Consider the following 12,575-nt stretch of genomic DNA (forward strand, 5'->3'; position numbering starts at 1 on the left):
TGGCCAATGGTCAGGAACGCTAGAAGTTGTGGCGCAAAATATCTGTAGTGAAACGTATTGGAGAAGGTTATTCTATCAGATGCACATGGAATGATGATTAGAGGCCTGAAATAAACAATTAGCACTACAGTCCTATCCTCTCTCGACCTAGGCAGAAGCCCCAAAGAATGTAGCAGTATATTTCTGCATAAACTAGCATGGTATTGGATTGTAGGTGTCATGAACTGGGAAAGGACAATAATATTGTAGAAAAGTCCTGCTTAATCTACTTTTCAAAGATAATCCAAAACATTTTAAATATTCACTTTATCAGCCAGACATGCTAAAAGTCTCTGGAGAAAAACAACAACCCAGTATTCATGTTAGCCTCTAAAATATAATTATATGAAGCATTTCTGAGTACTATGAAGAAAAATGAAGCAATCTGAAGGAAGGTTTTAGATGTCTGTGGATACAAAGCTAAGTGAATATGCAAACAATTATATGCAGTGCATAGAAGCTATGCATTCTTAATAAATCAGGATTTATTGCCACTTTTTGGTATCACAAGGAGATAGAGGATGCATTCAATGAATAGTTAAAATATTATACAAGTGGGGGGTGCTATACTTCAGTGAATAAACTCTACACAATGACCCAACAGGACATTCAATGGACATCCCAATAAACATCATAGGCTCCCAGCACAACAGTTACCACTTATCAGTGTCCACATTTGGGGCTCGTTCACATATTGGTTTGTGGTAGGGATATAATTATTATCTCCAGAGAAACCACATCATGTCTTTGCAACATTCACAAATTTCTGCTTATGAGAGTTAATGATAATGTTAGTGGTCTCCTCTGACGGTCTAATACCCAATGTTGCAACAGCTGAATGGCAAGGAAAACGTTGACCTCAGCAACATATGAAACACCGCAGATAAGATACAACTGCCAAGTGCTGTCTACTCACAGAATGAAAGAAAATTAGATTAAAAACACTAAGCAAGAAGCAGAACCCCCATTACAGCAAAGCGTTTGCATACCCTTCAGGAAGGGCATTATTAAGACATTTTGCTGATCTCTTTCCAGCATAATGACTGGATGGGAATGAGTGGTGATAATTGTACTGTTTGAGATACAGGATATCAATGCCTGCTTTCTTTACTAGACTCATATATGTCATGACTTATCCATATGTGCGCCACCTCTTAGTGATAGCACAAGATCTCAATGCCCGTTTTAGTATTCTATATTCAATATTAATATATTCTGTATTAATATTCTTCATTCTAATTTACTTTTTACTCAAGATCACATAACACAATTATTAATCCCTTATCATTCTTTCATCAACCTTTCATCCAGCCTAACACATCCTCATTCAGGGCGACTTCGTTTAGGAAAAATGAATGGTCCCATTTACTCATACGACTGACAAAAAAGGATTAGAATCAATATGATATACAAAGTAATAGGAAAAATCTAATCTTGACAACATAATCAGGAGTAATTAACTTGTGCAGAGAGGCAATCTATGTTATTATGCAAAGTCTTCAAGGATAGTGAAAAGAGAATGGTACAGTATTTTTTGTTTTCACTGGTGGGTACAGGAATAAGAACTTATACCTACAACAATTCAAAGTCACACCTTTTGCTGTGTCACTTATTGACACTGAGAGATATCGTACACAATATTAAAGCTAAATCATGGTTTAGTAATCTGTGCATGAGCAGAAAAGAACCCAAGCAGAGCCTAAGGCATGAATAGCTCCCCTTCAGCCCTGCTTGGCCAGGAAAAGGAATGAACTGGCATGCTTTGCCCAATTCCAGGCTTGCCATTACTGCAAGTCAAGAACCATGCTTTGAAATGCACTCTAGGCAATTGCTAAAACAACAAACTACAAACCATGGCTTATTTAGCAATCTAGATTTTATTTTAAACTATGGCTCCCAGTTTGCACATAGTGACAAGCTGGGAATTTATTCTTTCTCTCACACTTTGCATTGGCTGCTTTGTTCAAACATATAGCACACAGGGACCACACTGTCCAGAGAGGTTTAATTCTTCCCTCCCTAGCCAAGATTTCACTGAAAATCACCCTCCTGTGTAGACATGAGCTTGTGGAGGAAAAACAAGCTTTTCTCAAAGACCAACTTCTTCAGGGAGGGGAGTGGGCCTCCCACCACTCACATGCTGTGACTGTCATGAAAATCTGGCCACCCAACACCAGATAGTAATTATTTATCAAACCCTAATATGGCTGCTAACCATGCAGTAAAAGCAGTTTGAGCCTTGCCTATCATTATTTGAAACACCAAGCTTTAAGAGCTCTAGTATATGATCAATATATTGAAAAACTTCAATATAGAATTTGAATATAAATTATTATGATGGGGACAGTAAGCTTCCTTACACTAAGCTAGTCAATTTATCTGTCTAACCCAGTATTACCTACTTTAACTGGCAGCAGTTTCCCAGGTCCGATGATAGATCTCTCTCTCTCTCTCTCTCTCTCTCTCTCTCTCTCTCTCTCTCTCTCTCCCCCTACCTGCAAATACCAGAGACTGAACCTGGGAATTTCTACATACAAGGCAGTCACAACCACAAAGCTGTTGCAGTTCATTGGCTTGCATCTCAGAGGTACTTTCTTACATTTTACTTGTGATTTCATTTTTGGTAATACTGCCATATTAAATTAGGAACACAGGATGCTGACTTATATGGAGACAGACATTTGGTCCATCTAACCCAGCACTGTAGACACTGACTAGCTCTGTAGGGTTTCAGACAGGAGTTTTACCAGTCCTAACTGGGGATGCTGCCAGAGACTGAACCTAGGACCTTCTGCATACAAACAGGTGCTCTACCAGTTCCCTATTATGTTATATAGACATACCATGTAACAGTATATGTGTGGTCTCTAGTTTAGTTGTTTCCAGGACTTGCAAACTTCTGAATAACCTTGATGATAGCAACAATCAGGTAATGTCACATGAGACACCAAAATAAAAAAACCCTACCCATCTACCAACACACTTTTTCCTATTTATATGCATTAATGCTTTTTTATGGTGGGATACAAAACAGAAGAAAGCCATTGTGCATTCTTGCTAATCTGTGCTTTAGATCTGCATCACACAAGCAAAAAGTATTTTAAGCTCAAATACAGAAATGTTCTTTTAAAACCCTGAAACATGCATTCCCAGGGTATCAATAACTGGATTAATGATCTTGTTGGTAGCAGCTCAGTTTCAGTGGCATACATTATGCCCCCTAGAGCCAGGTCACACATTATTGCAGCTGGCAAAATCCTGCAAGTAACCATACACAGAAGTTTGTCTAAAAACTGGGCATGTCTGCCATGAGGAAGGACACAAGGAAGAACTCAGTGGCTATTCCATTAGAAAAACTGCAAGATTCATTCTCCCCTGCTCCAGTATCATGGCAGTAGCTGCATGCAACTTAACACGCATCTACAACAGAGATGTTAACGTACAGTTGCAAAGTGCCAAAATCTTTTTACCAGCAACATCTGCAATGGCTGCCCTTCCCTAAACCTTTGGTGTGTTGTGCCTGACTATGCACAACTTTCTGCTAAATGCTAAAGGCCATTATTACGACACATTTCCAGATTATTTATTTATATTTATATCCCACCTTGTTCCCACCCTGGAACATAAAGAGAGGTTAACTTCCCATTCAGGCACTGACCAGACCTAGCACTACTTAGCGTCAGGAAAGGTTCTACATCTTGTGCTTTCAGACCATGCATGCCCTGGGTTTAAGTGGACGTTTCTACCACAAGCTAAAAGCCCTCAGGTGGAACAGAAAAAAGGACGGAGGATGGGGCTGACCAAGCCAACGAACCGCTGCAACTACGGGGAGAAAGGAAAACTCCACGTGTCTCTGAAGGGAAGCTCTTCTCAGCCAACCGAGAGCTCAGAATGGCCAGTGCGCGGGCGGGGCCGCGGAGTGCCTCCGGGATGCAGTCGCCCCCCACTGTCCAGGCGGCCTCCGCATGTGTGAGGTCGGGAAGCCGGGAGGGAGGGGTCGCGGCGGAGTGTGGGGGGTCGCCAGGGGGCGGGGCTTCCGTTCATACCACTGCTCCTGCCTGGGGCGAACACGCACAGCAGCCCCAAGGCGGACTTGCAGCGCGGGAGGTGCCGCTATTGCTGCTTAGGAAGCGGCTTCTGGCAATGGAAAGATACCGATCTAATTTTATATATATCTAGCTGCTCTTGAAGGGAATTTCCTCTTCCAGCGCTTCCCCCCCCACACACACCAAGCGAGTTTTTCGAGCTAAATGACTGTAGTGCCCCCTCCCAAGTCACATGAAGAAGGCGTGTGCAAAAGCTGGGTGTGCAGTGTGCCTGCCCGCCCGCAACGAAGCGACTAGGAAGCACAAACCCCTTTCCTAACCTCTGCGTTCCCCTGAATAGAAAGCACACATGATAAGCATTTCCCGCAAGAACGCCTCCCCCACTCCCTACCAAAACCAAAACTCAAGAATGCCCTCAAAAATCCCCAGCACACGCATAGACACAACCATGGTATTCCACAGAAATCGTGCCACAGAAGGACCACCCCAAAGCAGCTCCCCTATAAGCATGCATGTAATGGGAAAGGAAAAAAGACCCGAATAACAATGCCTTTCGCACCCAAGCCGACCCGGCACTATCTACAGTAATAGGAATATCTGAAACGCGGAGTGAGGGGATAAGGAGAGCGGAAGATTCCCATTTCCTCCCACCTACCCCCCCCCCCCCCAGTTTAGGGATAGGATCTAGAAGAGCACATGGGCACTTTTCAAAGTACCTGGTATTGCTCTGGAGCTGCCTCGATCTTCAGAGAAAACCACCACCCAAGTGATCTCCAGAAGAGCTGGGGTTAAAAATGGAAAAGGGGGGAAAGGAGAAAGAAAATCAAAACAACCCCCCCCAAAAAGTGATGAAGGGGCGAATTTTCCCCTCTTGTTTTTAAATAATGAGAATAATAATAGTAATAATCAGCTTCTCATCAAAATGATGGGCCAGAGAGAGTAGAACCGAACCGGAGTCGAAGCGTTCACATGGTGATGGTGGCTGCGGTTCGAAGCTCAGGTCTCAGCAGCCACTGTCGGGGCCACACAGGTAGTCGCAGCGGCTCCTCCGGGGCGCTACTGCTGTCCTGAGTTCGCATCTTTCTGCAAGCGGTAGGGCAGGCTGCACCTCAATGCACTCGCAACCCCCTCCTCCTCCCCCTCCGTTGGTGGGGGGAAGAGAGAGAGAGAGAGAGAGGGAGAGGGAGAGAGAGGGAGAGAACGAAGCTTTGCTAACTCTTCTGGGGCTGATCGAAAAAACCTTGCAGCAACCAGTCTCCCCTGAGCGCGGGGTTCGTACACCAGCTCTCCACGCTGCCTTGCTGCCACTCTTTCCTGCCGCCTCCGCTTCTCTAGAAGTCCCAGTTTCTCTCTCTCTCTCTCTCTCTCTCTCTCTCTCTCTCTCTCTCTCTCTCCTCGGCTCCTGTCCTCAGTCTGGGAGCAGCAACAGCAACAGGAGAAGAGTTTTCCCCCCACCTCGCCTCAACTCCCCCCCCCCCCGGTTTCCCACGCTGGCTGAATGTGGCTTGACCCCGTTTCAAAAAAAAAGTTTGACATAGTGCTTCAACATTTCCGCATTCCTCCCGGACTACAAAGGCAGCGGCCGCCTCCTTCTGCTTTCTGTCTCTGCTCTGTCTTCACACTCAATGAAATCCTTCATGTGCCTCGCTGCCAAAAGCAGCCGCATACCGCAAGGGTCGCGGCGGCGAGCGCAACGGCAAGGAGCAGGCGCCCAGAGACCGGAGGAGCACGCAGGGCGCCCCGCGATGTTCGGGAAGAAGAAGGAGAAGACGAGGAGGAGGAGCAGCAGCAGCAGCAAGCAGCGGTAGTCGCGTTGCGGCTGTATCAGCAAGCCTTTTCACTGGGGCTCACGCGTGCTCGGTGCTGGATAAAGGCGAAAAAGCAGTCTTGCAACAAAACCTATTCTAAATCATTATGCATTCGAATTTTCCAAGTTATATTCCTGTCGCAATTATAATGATAGATAATACAAAAGAGCAGATGGGGTGTAGTGTTGCAAGCCCCAGCCTCCAATCTCAGCCCAGATATAAACTTGCTAATAGTGCAATCCTACACAAGATTAGACAAAAAAAAGGCCTACAGCTTCAGCCTATCCCACTTCACAGGGTTGTTGTGAGGATAAAATGGAAAGAAGGAGAGCTATATAAGGCAGCATGGGGTCCTCTCAAGAGGAAAAAAAGGCTATAGATCTAATGTGGAAATAATATATAATATATTGGAAAGGCATTATACAGTTGGAGAAGATTATATTTAAATTACATAGTAAGCTATTGTAAAATGTAGAACTTGTAGTACATAATATTTTTCTAAATTTCAGAATAATTTAATTGGCATACAATTATCCTCATTAATATTCCACTGCAAAAACTTATAGTTAATATATTTGGAGTTGTTAATTCACCTGGTCTTTACCCATTCTAGTAGTTAATAAATGGAGTTCAATGTTATGGAAGTAATAAAAGAAGCTTTTTAAGTCAGAACTGAGTTCATCTGGCTGTTCCACAACAGTTTATTGCTGGCAATTTAGTCATGCATGATTGTCCACATTTTCTTTTTCCCTGGATCAACTGATGGTATATGATCTTTGTGAAGGTTTTGCCAATGAGATCTGTGTGGTGGTTAGCATGTACATTACCACCACAGTTAACCTTTAATATGCCCAAAAATAAGCAGGAATTTCATAATTAAAATTAACTGTTTAATACTCCTGATCCAATATTGCCTGATCAGACTACACTACCAGCATATGAGTGTGAAATTTTCCCCTTCTTCCACCTTCAAAATACTTCTTTTACCCCAGAAATAGTCTAGTTATTGTAACTGGGTTATGCTACTGTATTTGCCAATGATTTTCAACATATTCCCATCAAATACATATAAAAATAGTTTGCTAAAAATAATTTGCACATGCATACGCTGCACAGATAAATAAACTTACGTGAAATGGTTCAATATGGCATTTCCAAAGGTGGAAGATAAAAAGATTCAGCAATATGGTATAGCATTTCTGTACATCTAAGCAGTTGAGACTATGCAGAGGTAGGTGTGCCTTAGGCCCATGTTTATGCCTAACTCCACAATGGACAATGCTAGATTTAATCTTTAAAGCTTTGGAACCAGGTTTTATTTTGTACTGTTTCTGTTGTTTTGTTTTTACCTGCTGTGCTATGTTTTTCATAGTTTTGTACATCATCCAGACAATTGTCATTGTTGGGCAGTTTAAAAGATAATACATATACTCATAGGATTAGGTTCTAAGAAAAAGAAAATAGACTATGGTTGCAATCCTACACATTTACGTGATGTAAATTCATGCACGTTTATGTGAGAGAAAACTCTGCTGATTTTGTTAGAACTTAGAAGAAAGTCTGTGCATGTTAGACCAAATGTGCATAGGCTCAAGTTGTATGACTACAATGTATTACTGCACTTGTTTAAAAGTAAATCTCACCGAATGGCACATTTCCAAATAAAAATGCATAGATTGGGAATGAATAAACATATTCTGCAAGCACAACCCGGAAAAGTTAATTCTACTATTGGAAAGTTGGTTATGGCAACATATCTTTGACTGCAACTCACCTAGGTGAGAATAAGCCCCACTGAAGTCAGTGGGACTCAGTAGACATGCAAAAGATGGTAATTTTCCCAAGTTGAGGAAAATAGGAACTCTTTCCTGCCTAGCTTGCTGGTTCAGGAGAATTATTGTTCTTAACAATTTCAGGTTGCATATGCAAGAATTTGGGGGGGGGGCGCAATTGATGAAATGGACTGTAGTCCATGAAGGCTTCTGTCAGAATATATGTGCCACAAGGCTGCTGACTTGAGATAGCTAACATTGAAAACAATATATATTATTTTCTCTCTTTTTTGGCACTTCTGCAAATGTGGTTTCTGCAAGCCTGCTGATACATCCTTCTTGTATGTGGATGGTGCTGTTTTGACTACATAAGGATGAATAATAAATTAATATACTATATACTAATAGTGGAATTGAAATTGCTCTTAGTATGTATGATGTGTTAAAGTTGTGGTATCACAGCAGGTATGGGTAGACTGTGCTCTTGCAAGATTTTCTCTCTTTTGCTGTCGTGCGCTCTGTTTTAGCAGAAACAAACCAGAGCAAAGTGGTTCCACCAACCAGAGTCAGTAGAGCCCAATGCAAAATCGTGGCCTGGGCAGGGGAGGGGTGGAACAAGACAAATTATCTACTACACCTTATGAGTCATATACTAGGATGGTCTGCACAGAAAAATCAAAGATCTATCCCCGAATTACTGCAAATCGAGGATTCTGACAACAGAATTGTGAAGTTGCAAGGAAGGAGAAAGTTTTTAGGAGTCAGAATTCTACTGGGTGAATCTGTGGTTGTATACTATCTATTATTAATGGCTTCCAATATTTTATTATTATTAACTCCAACATTACAAGAGTTAATAGGACATGTCAAGGATGAAATAGTGTGTTTTGGAGATCTTGCAGTCAAGAATCAAATAACAAACAAATAACAAATGCATAGCTCTGTGTGCAGAAATGTACACATGGTTCCGTGTGTAGAAACTCTAAGAAGCAGACAAAGAGGGCGAACCTGAGTTCAGAAGTCTCTTTTTACATCTTAGTCCATACACTGCTGAACTACATGGGTAGTCTGAATTGTATTCATTTTGCATTTGTAATTTTTGGTGTGTTTGGTATGGGAGTAGAAAATTCACCTTCCTTAACTACATAGTGAAAGGCAATTTGTTGGTTCTCTGTCTTCATGCAGCACAAAAATACAAAAAGATCATCTTAGAGACAAGGTGGAACTTAAATTCCACCACTGTGAGCCGTCCCGAAGCTATATAGCAAGGGGACGCCATATAAAAACTTTAAATAAATAAATAAACAATACTACAGCTACAGGAACATGGTTCAGGAATTTGCTTCCTAGCAAAAACCGAATCCACAAGAAGCCAAGGTGGATGGTCACCAACAATTGCTTGTCCAAGACTGAAAAGAGCCTTGCAACAGCTTAAAGACTTCAAAAAATGGTCATAGTTGAAGTTTGCAAGGATGGCTTTTCTCGGTGCTGCAGGGAGAAAGAGGAAAAATGCTCCTATTTCCTTTGCAAGCAACTTTATATATCTATTGAACCCCCTTCTAACTTTCTTAGCACTCATAACCAAAACAGTGATGAGTGCAACATCATGATCAAGTTAATCTGAACATTTTTATTGCATTGTTATCCAGGTGACAGGAAAAATGTGTAGATGTATAGAAGGATGTGGCATGAGTAACCACCTAGATATTGTTAGATGGTATAATCTGTCACCGTTGGATCTGCTGGCTGGGGCTAACAGAAGTGAGAAAAATGTAGAACGAGGCATTTTTATCCTGTCCCATAATGCCTGAACCCAGGATCAACCAAGAAGCTGAATAGTGGGAGAGAGAGGACAGATAAAAGGAAATACTTCACATAGCATATAGAAAAATATCTAATTCACTGTCACAAGGGGCAGTATGTTTATGTATACCATGGTTTTGGGGAACCTGGGCAAGGAATGCTGTTGTACTCATACCCTGCTTGATGGATCCTGTGGGCAGCTATCGTGTAAACAGAATGCCAGACTAGAGGGACCATTGGTCTGATCCTACATGGTTCTTCTATTGTTCATAGTTGTGGTCCAACTACTTTACAAGGACAAAAGATTCTCAGCACCTTATGTATAAGGAATGAACTAGATGCCACCTTTTTTCTGTTTTTCTCTATAATAATTGGTTTTGCATCATTTTCTTACAATAGACTGGCAGTGTGAAAAGGCTTTCAAGGAAAAAAAGTTGTTAGCCACCCTTCAGTTCCAAACATGAATATAATTTATGGGGACCTTCAAAATATTATTACAAAGTATATTTTATTATATCCCCATAACGGATGGTCAGAGATTTTCTGCATGAAGCTGTTAATCCGCTCACTATAGCTCGCTTCATTACAGAATTAAGATCCAAGCACTACCTGAAGAACATCTGATTTTCTGCTTTTCCAGTACAAAACCTCTAGGTGGCACTGTGATGTAGCAGGAAAGTAGAAATATGTAAGTGGAAATGGCCTGTTTTCCCCTTCTTTAAATGATGCTACATTTCCATTGTTCTAAGAAAGCCCTCTGAAAGTTTTTTTTAAAGTGGAACTAGAGGGTTTTGTCATCATCTAAAGAATTTGTAAGCACCTGTGTGTGGAGAATAAAGACTAAAATAAATATGGAAGAGTCTATTAGCAATCCAAATCACTGACTTCTAGATATTTTCTTTTGGAAATTTATCTAGGAGCACAAGGTAGAGGTGCTGAAGGATTATCTTTGGTCCACACTTTTAAGTGAACCATCGTAACTCAAACTTACTAGGCTAGTAAACAGATATGAGCACAGTTACCCTTTGAACTCGACATTTCTGCAAAGACTGCACTGCAGTCTTTAGTTCCAAAATTGCATACAAAAATGTGATTGTCAGGGAAAGATCTATGGATAAAATGTATGCATAGATAGGACAAGAATGACACAGGATGGAATACACTTATGATTATACTCATGAAAAACTGACTGACTGGATTTAGATCAATTTGTACATCCCTACCACACAGACATGAACACATGTGAGAAGAAGAAGGAAGGAGAAAAAGAAGCAAAAATTCAGATGACATGTTTTCTGGCTACTATGGCTTATAATCCTGTTTCATTTATTCTTTTTGGTTTGAGTAAATCAAACCTTTATTCCGCTTCCAGAGAAGAGCTCTTCTCCTGCTTGTGTAATTACTTTAATTGGCCTTGGTGTTACACCATCAAAGAACCTAAGGTCAGTTATATGAGGTATACAGTATGAAGAACAATTCAATCACCACTAAATTATATAGATGCATTAAATGGAGGCTTCCAAAAGAGTTACATGTGGATGTGTGAGGGCACAGCTTGGAACACTACCCTCCCAGACAAACATTTTAATCTGTGGTAACCCAGGCCTTAAACACTCTTAGGATTTATGAGTACTCTTAACACCTGCCACTTAGAACATGATATCGTTGCAGTTAACTGCTAAATGGCAGGTGTTCCTGTATCTATTGAGCAACCGTGGTACTTTCTCTGCTTAAAGTACAGTGGGCATTTTTTAATATCATTGTGAGTGACAACAGGCCTTATTATTATGCTCCTTTTATGGTCCAAAATAATTGTTTTTTAAATGGTGTTCCACTGAACCTTACAAGCCTGACAGGTCCTATCTTAAGGGATAAACTTCCAAAACAGCTTTTATAACATTACCAATCTTCCTTCACAACAGGGAGTCACAAAAGAAAGGTAAATCTTGCTATCTTCCTCTTGAAGATGCTTTCTTCAAAATTTACTCATATAAATAGCTGTATCTTGCAATTATTGTTATTATATACCATTTTGCTGCTGCAGCACTGACATTTTGCAATTACAACATAATACCTCATATGGGTGGGTAGAAAGCAGATGTCTCAATTCTTGACCATTGGCCTCGCTGGAAAGGACTTCTGAGAGTTCAAATCCAAAATATCTGGAGAACTCCCTTCTGCCTACGCTTGATCTAAGATACATGATACAAAAAGCATGAGGAGGGAAAAGGAGAATTGGCATGTTCAGGCACCAACCCTTTCTTGTTACAGAACTTACAGAACATCATGAACTTACAGGATGGCCAAGCAGCATGGTCAGTATTCTGAAGTAGTCATGGAAGAAGAGTTAAATGGCCTTTGGTCCCAGGTGAACCAACAAAGGTTCCTTGTTGGCTTACTTCTTCTCAAATACATGACTGCTGATAGAGATACTTCTGTGAGAGGAGAAATGATGTGGTGAGCTTACACAGGAGGCTGCATTGATTTGTCTGTTCTCCTGATGCAGCAAATTAGAGGAAGTACCTAACTTGGTGTCCTGCAACAGCAGGGACCTTCATGGCCCCTTCCAACTCTACTATTCTGTGATTCAGGTGCAGAAGAATTCAGTTCAAAGGGGGGAGAAGGCAAGTGATTGCTGGTTCCAGTAGTGCTGATGGAGGGAGCCTCATTTTTTCATCTCTCCCTCACATGCAACCAGGCAGAACTGAGACTAGTGGTTTTGGGCTACTTCCAGAGCTGTTGTCCATGAGCCAATTATAGGTCATTTGGATTTAGGCAACTCACTTCAGTGTTTCTGTAGAACGATTCTATTCTACAGAGATGTTTAACAGAGATGTTTAACGAATGTATATCCATTTTGCTTAAATTGGGCATGTGTATCCCTGTTACCATAGTAAGATTACAATAAAAGTTACCAATAAATTACTGGCTGAAAGGCAGCACATGAATTTGGGTCAGAGTGCATACTGCACATTTGAATAAAGACTCAGATTTCGAGACATTATATTTGGCAGGGATGCAAGTGCTTAAAATATATTTATCCTTGGGTGGGGAGTCTTTGTTTCCTCTTATTTGCAGAGAAAGCAAAACAGAAGACCTCATCCCAT

General features: G+C 41.3%; 1 protein-coding gene across 3 annotated transcripts in view; it reads right to left on the bottom strand.

Moving 5' to 3' along the window:
* The window catches only part of CDK6 (cyclin dependent kinase 6), a 154,142-nt gene that overhangs the window by 124,581 nt on the left and 16,986 nt on the right, over window positions 1–12,575 (bottom strand). For 2 of the 3 annotated variants that reach the window (XR_006414205.1, XM_044424896.1), the window contains exon 1: window positions 4,802–5,302. The exons of the other annotated variant lie outside the window; for it this stretch is intronic. The gene's annotated coding sequence lies outside the window, so the exon portion shown is untranslated. Of the gene's footprint in view, window positions 1–4,801; window positions 5,303–12,575 lie in introns of those variants that run through there. 3 annotated transcript variants of the gene reach the window in all.

Source organism: Varanus komodoensis, unplaced genomic scaffold (genome assembly GCF_004798865.1).
Source record: "Varanus komodoensis strain SLA01 unplaced genomic scaffold, ASM479886v1 scaffold15, whole genome shotgun sequence".
Classification (NCBI taxonomy): Eukaryota; Metazoa; Chordata; class Lepidosauria; order Squamata; family Varanidae; genus Varanus; species Varanus komodoensis.